The sequence below is a fragment of the Lactuca virosa genome, chromosome 3 (assembly GCF_052849685.1).
Source record: "Lactuca virosa cultivar CGN04683 chromosome 3, Lactuca_virosa_CGN04683_v6, whole genome shotgun sequence".
NCBI lineage: Eukaryota > Viridiplantae > Streptophyta > Magnoliopsida > Asterales > Asteraceae > Lactuca > Lactuca virosa.
Genome location: NC_136428.1, coordinates 102,165,615 through 102,173,145, shown reverse-complemented (window position 1 = coordinate 102,173,145; position 7,531 = coordinate 102,165,615). Strand labels below are relative to the sequence as shown.

The window sequence follows — 7,531 nt, the reverse complement described above, 5'->3', positions numbered from 1 at the left end:
CTCGACTCGTCGAGTGTAGTTCACCGACTTGTCGAGTCCTTCCTGAACTCGAGAAGTCGTGAAATCCTTGATTGGCTCGTCGAGTTCCCTTTTAACTCGTCGAGTTCATACGTGTCCAATAATTGGGAGAAACCCTAGCCGACTCGCCGAGTCTTCTAACGACTCGCCGAGTCCAAGGCAATCTTCAACGGACTCGCCGAGTTTGTTCATCAACTCAACGAGTTCACGACCATCTTCATATGACTCGCCGAGTTGACTATACAACTAGCCGAGTCCTTGCAGACCTTTATCCATGCAGACCCTTTTTAAACCATGCCAAGGTTCCAGATTATAGATCCAAGCTTCTAAGGCATGTTTATCACGTAAAGTTGCAAACTTTACACACATGCAAGGCCCTAAAGGCTCTAAATGACCAATCTAAGCTTCTAATGGAGCTTTACACCTTAAGAGAGTCTCATCCTTGCAAGAGCTGGAAACTTTATGGACTTAGGACTCAAAAGAGGTTCATATCTGAAGTTTCAACTTCAGATCTAGCTCGCATACCAAAATCCCTTCATGAATAACTAAAGAAAGCCCTAGTTTTCACATATGAATGATTCTATAAGAAAAGAGGTTAAGGTAACAGCTGGTTACCTCCAAAACGTGCCCAAACTGAAGTAGACTCTGAATCCACACAGAAATCTTGATGCTAGCCTCTTGATCTACAAATTTCCTTCACAAAAGTCACTTCCCAAAGCTCCAAAACACTCTCCAAGCTCTCACTCACGGAAATTAGGGTTTCTGGGTCTCAAGGGGGTGATAGAGGGCAGTGGGAGGCGCTAATGGTCCAATATATAGGGTGCAAAACCCTGAAAATTAGGGTTTCCACTGCCAGCTCCTACTCGTCGAGTCACTCATTAATTGATGTGTCCTGGCCCGCTGCTACTCGACGAGTCATAGTGCCAACTCGTCGAGTAGACCTTAGACATGAAGTCTAAATGGAAAAATTAATAATACCTGACAGTTGGGATGTTACATGCACACATATGATTGTTTGCTATGTATAAAACCCATCACCTATGACATATGATAATAGAAAGTATCTATGAGAAGACTGGTTTGGGATCCAATCGCAGACATGTGTTGGGTATGGGCAGTCATATAGCCAATCATTACTACCTGCTGCTACTTTATTATTAATCATCTCCTAATAGATATGTCTTTCCCTTCAACAAATTTTGAAATTCTATTAGTTTCTGGTGAAATTCCTAATCACTAATGAATTTATGTTGTTAATGTCAACTATGTTAGTTATTACTAGTATTAATAGACCATGGTTATTATCATAGTTTCCCAAAATATGTCGAATTGCATAATTTAAAATTTGCATGTATGTTTCATATAGTTTTGACATTGGTTGAATTTGTTGTTGATAATCAATTAGTATTTTTATCTCTAAACTATGTACAAAAGTTCAGAACTGAAAGACTCTCGGGTAGAGATATAAAGGTTAATGATCCATCCAAAAATATAAACTCTTGTTGCATATACATTTAGATCAATATCTGATGGAGACTCAAAAGGCCTCGAAAAATTGGCTGACTGCTCTATAATCAACCACTTTTTAGAAAAAAAAACTTCACATATATTTTTACTAGATTGTCATATACATCTTGAATGTGGAGAGGGATACACCTTCCCACAATATCCTTTTCGATTCAGAACAACTGATTGGCCTTCAAAAAAATTGATAGCTCTATGTGACGCTCAACGGCCCTATTATAATTTAATTGTTTTTTATTAACTTTCACCATAGATTCAAAAGAAAAAAAATTCAATTTCTTGAATTTTATGTATTTAATATAGCATTGGTGAAAGATGGTGAAGATGTATCTCCCTTGATTATTTTGAAAGGCGAGACTCCCTAAGGAAAAAGATTTGGATATGGTCTCTCTTATTCTGGTGGTTTTAGTCAATTATGTTCCTTATGATGATGCTACTCACACTACAAACAAAATATGATTTAGTGGTGTACATTTTTTATGCATACATGTTTTAATGGCATTTAATATTTTATGCCACTAATATCCATAATTATTAGTGGCATAATGTTTTAATGTTTTAATATGCCACTAAAAGTTCTATTCTATTAAAAATATTTTATAATATAATTATTATAATAATAATAGTAAACTATAAAAATAAAAATGGTCAAATTCCATCTCTTGAACATTTTCCATTATACAAAGATGGTGAACAAAAGTCTAACAAAAAAAGTCAAAATTGATTTTTTTAACCTAATCGACTAAAGCGGGCTCATTTTTTCTTCTCTTTTCAATGCCTACAACCGATTCTTGCTCGTTCTCCTTATACGTTCGGAGATTCACAAAGGTTGCAACTTTCTCTGACCCCTTCCTACAACCGCAGCAAGTTTCCTCCGACTCTATCTTCCTTCGACTCCGGCTACACCTTCCTCCGACTTCGACTACACTTTCCTCCTTGGTAATATATCTCTCTAACTCGCATCAATCACATTATTTTACTCGATCTTTGTATAGTAGATAAGCGATGACCTTTCATCACACATGTAAAGCGAATCTCCAATCTAGTTGTAACTGATCAATCACTTGTGTGCCATGATGATTTACGCAAATTTTATCAACTCCTTGTTGTAGTTTTGTAATTTGTAAACAATCCTTTCTTAGTTCTTACTTTCAATCATTCAAAATCAGGTAGCTTCTCAAAACCTTGGTCCATTAAAAACGATGGTGTTGTAGTTGGCATTGATCTTAAGGTAATCATGTTGTTTGTTATAGTTCTTATTTTCAATTTATATAAGTAAAATTTATCACATAAGAGTGATTTAAATTTAAGCTCATTGCTTATATCCAGATCAAAAGGTGAAGGATATTTTAAAAGTATGATTCCTTCTTTTGATAATGCAACAATCGATAAAGTTCTTCATATATGTTCCCACCATCTGAAGCGTGCTTCAAACTTTTCTCCTTCTTCCAAGAGTATCGATGATTCTCCTATTGAACCTGATTGTAACATCCCAAAAATATAGATAGAATTTTGTTTTTAGAATCATTCAATTCATAAGAAACTGATACCAAATATTCAAAAGAGTTATATTATAACATATCATCAGAGTACAAATCCCAAAATCACTAAGTGCGGAAAACATAGAGTGATGCGGCGTGATCAGGCCGGGCCCTTCCCCTTCGATCTGGAAGTACCTGAAACAGAAACTGAAAACTGTAAGCACAAAGCTTAATGAGTTCCCCCAACATACCACATACTAAACAAACAAACTGCTAGGCATATCTGGGTGCCCGCCTACCCCTTCGGTCTATTTCAACTAGATACTATGAAGCATATCTAGGTGCTTGCACTCCCCTTCGGTCTATTTCAACCGCATACTATCAAGCATATCTAGGTGCTTGCAATCCCCTTCGGTCTATTTCAACCAGATACCGGGTCTATTTCACCCCTACCACTACCACATAATATCATAAAATAATCACAGAACATCAGTAAATACTGGCATAACAGACAATTATCACAAAAACAATCATCTTACAATAAACATTAATTAATGGGTCGACCTTGGTGCCTTCGAACCACGGATACATTGAAGGTAACTCACATCTCGATCGGAAGTTAACTACTGATGTTCCCTTTAACAGCTACACCGGTGTTACTCCACACCTAAATAATCGCACAAGACAAACCTTAGATGTGCCCTTTAGCACCAAGAGCTGACCAAAAGTCAACTCAGGTCAAAAGTCAACGCCTAAGGTCAAAGGTCAACTTTCTTCCTTAGCTCGCTCTCACGCCGTGGACACTAAGGCTTATGTCATGAGAACAGACTTGAACCGGACTCACTCAGTGAGTCGACTCAGCTTCAGTCGCCAACATGATTCTCAGATCGGGACAGTCGCCTAGCTTACGTCGTGAGGTTCCATTTCTCACGACGTGAGATCTGTTCATACCAACTTTGATCATTAAGCTCTTAATCCATTAAGGCATACTTTGGGACTTTCCAGAATACCTTCTTGGACCCTAAGCACCATAAAAATCGTAGCTTTTCAGTCATGCATGTCCAATACATGATTTAAACACTATCTAGGTCAAAAGAAGGGTATTAAGATCAAGACTTAAGCTTGGAGTCCAAAACCTACACCAAAACTCAGATCCAAGGACTCTCATACAGAAGATGTCCTAATGATCCATAAAGTTGCCAACTTTATGGACCTCATGCATATTAAAACACCCAACCATGCAAAGAAAGGTTCCAAAGCTTAGATCTAGCATGCTTAAGGCAAAAAGATAGGATCTTTATGACTTACAAATGCTTACAAGCTTAGCAAATCCAAAAGGTAGAGTCTAGCTTGCCAAGATGAAACACCATAAGAGCCTTCTTCCACTTCAAGTGACCAAAAACTCCATGTAAGCTCTTCAAAATCACCAACAATGGCTCAAGGACTTAAGGATGTCGAAATTAGGATTTTTAAGGGGCTAGAGAGTGAGAGAGGCTGAGGATGGGCGATCCTAGCCCTCTCATTCCATTATATATTCGAAAATTAGGTTTTTGGGTCATCAGACCTGGATCACGTCGTGAGGTCTTATTCCTCACGTCGTGAGGGTCATGAACGCGGGTCAAACGATCAATGGTCATTCTCACGTCATGACCACTATGGCTCACGACGTGAGCCTCCTCCAAAATGCAAAACTTTAAAAAGGAAGTACCTCAAGGATTCGGATGCTACACTGATAATCATTAAGAGATCAATGTTTGGAAAAGTTGAAAGTTTCTTTCCTTTGCTCCTTCGTTGGACAAACCTCCATTCTTCCTTTCTAGTATTTAAGGGAAATCCATTGATTCTTCCAAAATTTTGAATGTTTCTTCCAACTTTGAGGACATGAAACATCAAGCTTCTTCTGATGCAACTCTGCTTTATAATCAATATTTTCCGTACAATTCTGGTCCCACTCTATCAGTGATGGAACCTAGTAATACGCTTGTTGAAGATATTATTTGTGGCTTGTCTGGTTATTTTAATACTTCTCTATATGAAGTTCAACTATCAGACATAAGCTCTGTGGATTGTTCCAACCGTTTATTCATGAAAGATAGAGAACTTAGGATTTCTCTTTTTGACTATGCCAACAATATTTCTTCCAATGTTCCTCTAGGTTTTGTTTTCTATTTACGTAATTTTGTTATATATGTAAGGAACTTTACCGAAGATGGGACTAAAAGTTTTTCGGATTCTTGTTTAGTTCCGGACGAGAATTTCATTATGAATTCTACAAATGTTTGAGTAGAAAATGGCAGACGCGGGACAAAATCTAAGGGGTAGCACGTCGGAAAAAAAGGTCATACAAGTCGTTCCAAACATCGGGCAATATGAGCGACCACCCGGGGCCCATCCTTCCAAAGGGCCCTCAAAGTTTCGGTCTTATGTGGTAACAGCTAGATAGAAAATATTTTACATTTCCTAAGCCCAAAATTCGTCATGTACATGTTCAGCAATGTTATGAACGAATGAGGAAATAATTGGAAGTCTAAAATCAAAAAGAAGGTTGAACGATGCTAAAAATAGGGAAATAAAATATATTGGAAACCGAATTGCCCCCTGTTGTTGAGAAGATGGCCTCAAAGATCCCTAACAACCCTCCAAATAACAATAATAGATAAAATAACTGGCCATAAGAATATACGTGGAAAACTCCAACACCGGAGAAAAAACACATGCCTTTAACGAAAATGATCAACTATATGATAAACTGTTACAATCACATAGACTAATCTCTTAAGCCTCTCCCAAAACTACACTCATATCTCCAAAGATTTGACTAACACTTTCTACGTTCTAAATACAATAGAAAAAAAAAGAATTGAACACTTGAAGTGTATTGATTGGAGTGTTTTGAAACAAAAGCTTTGGACTTCTTTTATAAACTTGAGTCTTCCCAAACTTTCACCTTTCTACGGATAGGGGATGAGAACAACTATTAGTCAAAAACTTAACGCCTATAACTCTATAACATTTATAAAATGTTATTATCCTGTAGATAAGAACAGACCAAAGGCCTTCTAGCCCAGCAGTATCAGGTGGCGTCTTCCCTATTTGAGGTCGATGGTTCAAATCATGTCGTGGACATAAGTGAAATTAGTTGTTAGTTTAAGAGTATATTATATATTTATATTACCCGTTAAAAAAAAGTGTAACAACACTGTGCTTGAAGAAACCTTCGTTTTTAAAGGGCTTCTTACATGATTCCATCTCATGTAATGTAAACTACCTCCATTCTCCTGTAATGTAATTCAATTTCCCAGCTCATCGCATTATATAGAAACTTAACTCCTACCACCATTTTCGGCATCATCATCGTCGGCTAACGTCGCCACCACAAACACACAACCGCACCAACGCATGTCGCCCTAAAGTACCCTAAATCTACAGTTCTCTGTCGCTTTCTCTACCATTGCACCACACATACCACCAAACACTAATCAGATCATAGTAACCAGAAACCAAACCCTAAAGAAACCATAAGAAAGGTCGTAATGGCATCAGACTCAATTGAGAAAACAACATTGGAGCAGACTGAGCTTGGAGATGAAGCAGGATCGCTGGCGGCATTCTGACTACCATAGGATGGATGGGCAGCAAATGTATAATTAGCAGACCACATCGAATATTAGAACAATGGGGGCAAGTTCCATCACTCAGTTCATTCTTTGATATTTGTATAATTACAACTTAAAAGCCGGATAAAAGATTGCATCGCGATACCTCTTTTAATAGGAAGAGAGAGTAATACATTAGTAAACTGATATTTCGAACTTATCTTCATGATTCAGATGAAAAAGCACACACGTTTGATTCTACTATATTTAGATAAATCCTATAGATGTGCAATTGAAAGGTTTGTTAATTTGAAGAAAAAAAACAAATGACTCTTTTGTCAAAGATGTACACTTGCAGATTATCTGCCAAATTCACTCCCTAGCGAGTCGAAGAAATTTCAATTATGTTTCCTTCACTCTTCGACTATCTTGATTTTTGGGTTTTTTTTAGAAAAATTGCTTTGTTTATTTTTTTTGGTATTCCCATTTTAAAATTTAATGATTATGATATAGGATAAAACTTATATGGCCTTATGATATCACCTGGCTTGAGGAAACGTGGAACCACAACATCATTTAAGAACAACCAAGTGTAGAAAAGTTGTGCTTAACATATCCAAATGGAAAAAAAAAAAAAAAAGACAAGTATTACAGATAAAAATGTAGCTCCGAAAGGAGGCTAAAAGGCGATGAAAACATCAACTAGAACTCTGATGTGTATGTCTCTAATGTGTGTATCAGTGTATGTGTGGCACTGTGGGTGTGTTGTGGCATCAGTACAAACGGATGTAACTGTTTTAATATCGAAATATAAAATATTTTCTTTTAAATAATTAGTTAACCATTAAAGTGATAACATTACATATTTTGTTGAAAAATGTTGTTGATATTTGTTAGTTATTGTATTAAGAT

At 36.9% G+C, this 7,531-nt stretch overlaps 1 long non-coding RNA gene across 1 annotated transcript; it reads left to right on the top strand.

Moving 5' to 3' along the window:
• The first annotated feature begins 2,275 nt into the window (after positions 1–2,275).
• Positions 2,276–7,452, top strand: LOC145166311 (uncharacterized). Its single transcript, XR_013740483.1, has 3 exons — positions 2,276–2,481; positions 2,712–2,773; positions 7,133–7,452. It is a non-coding gene; the product is annotated as an uncharacterized LOC145166311 (long non-coding RNA).
• Positions 7,453–7,531: the final 79 nt, after the last annotated feature.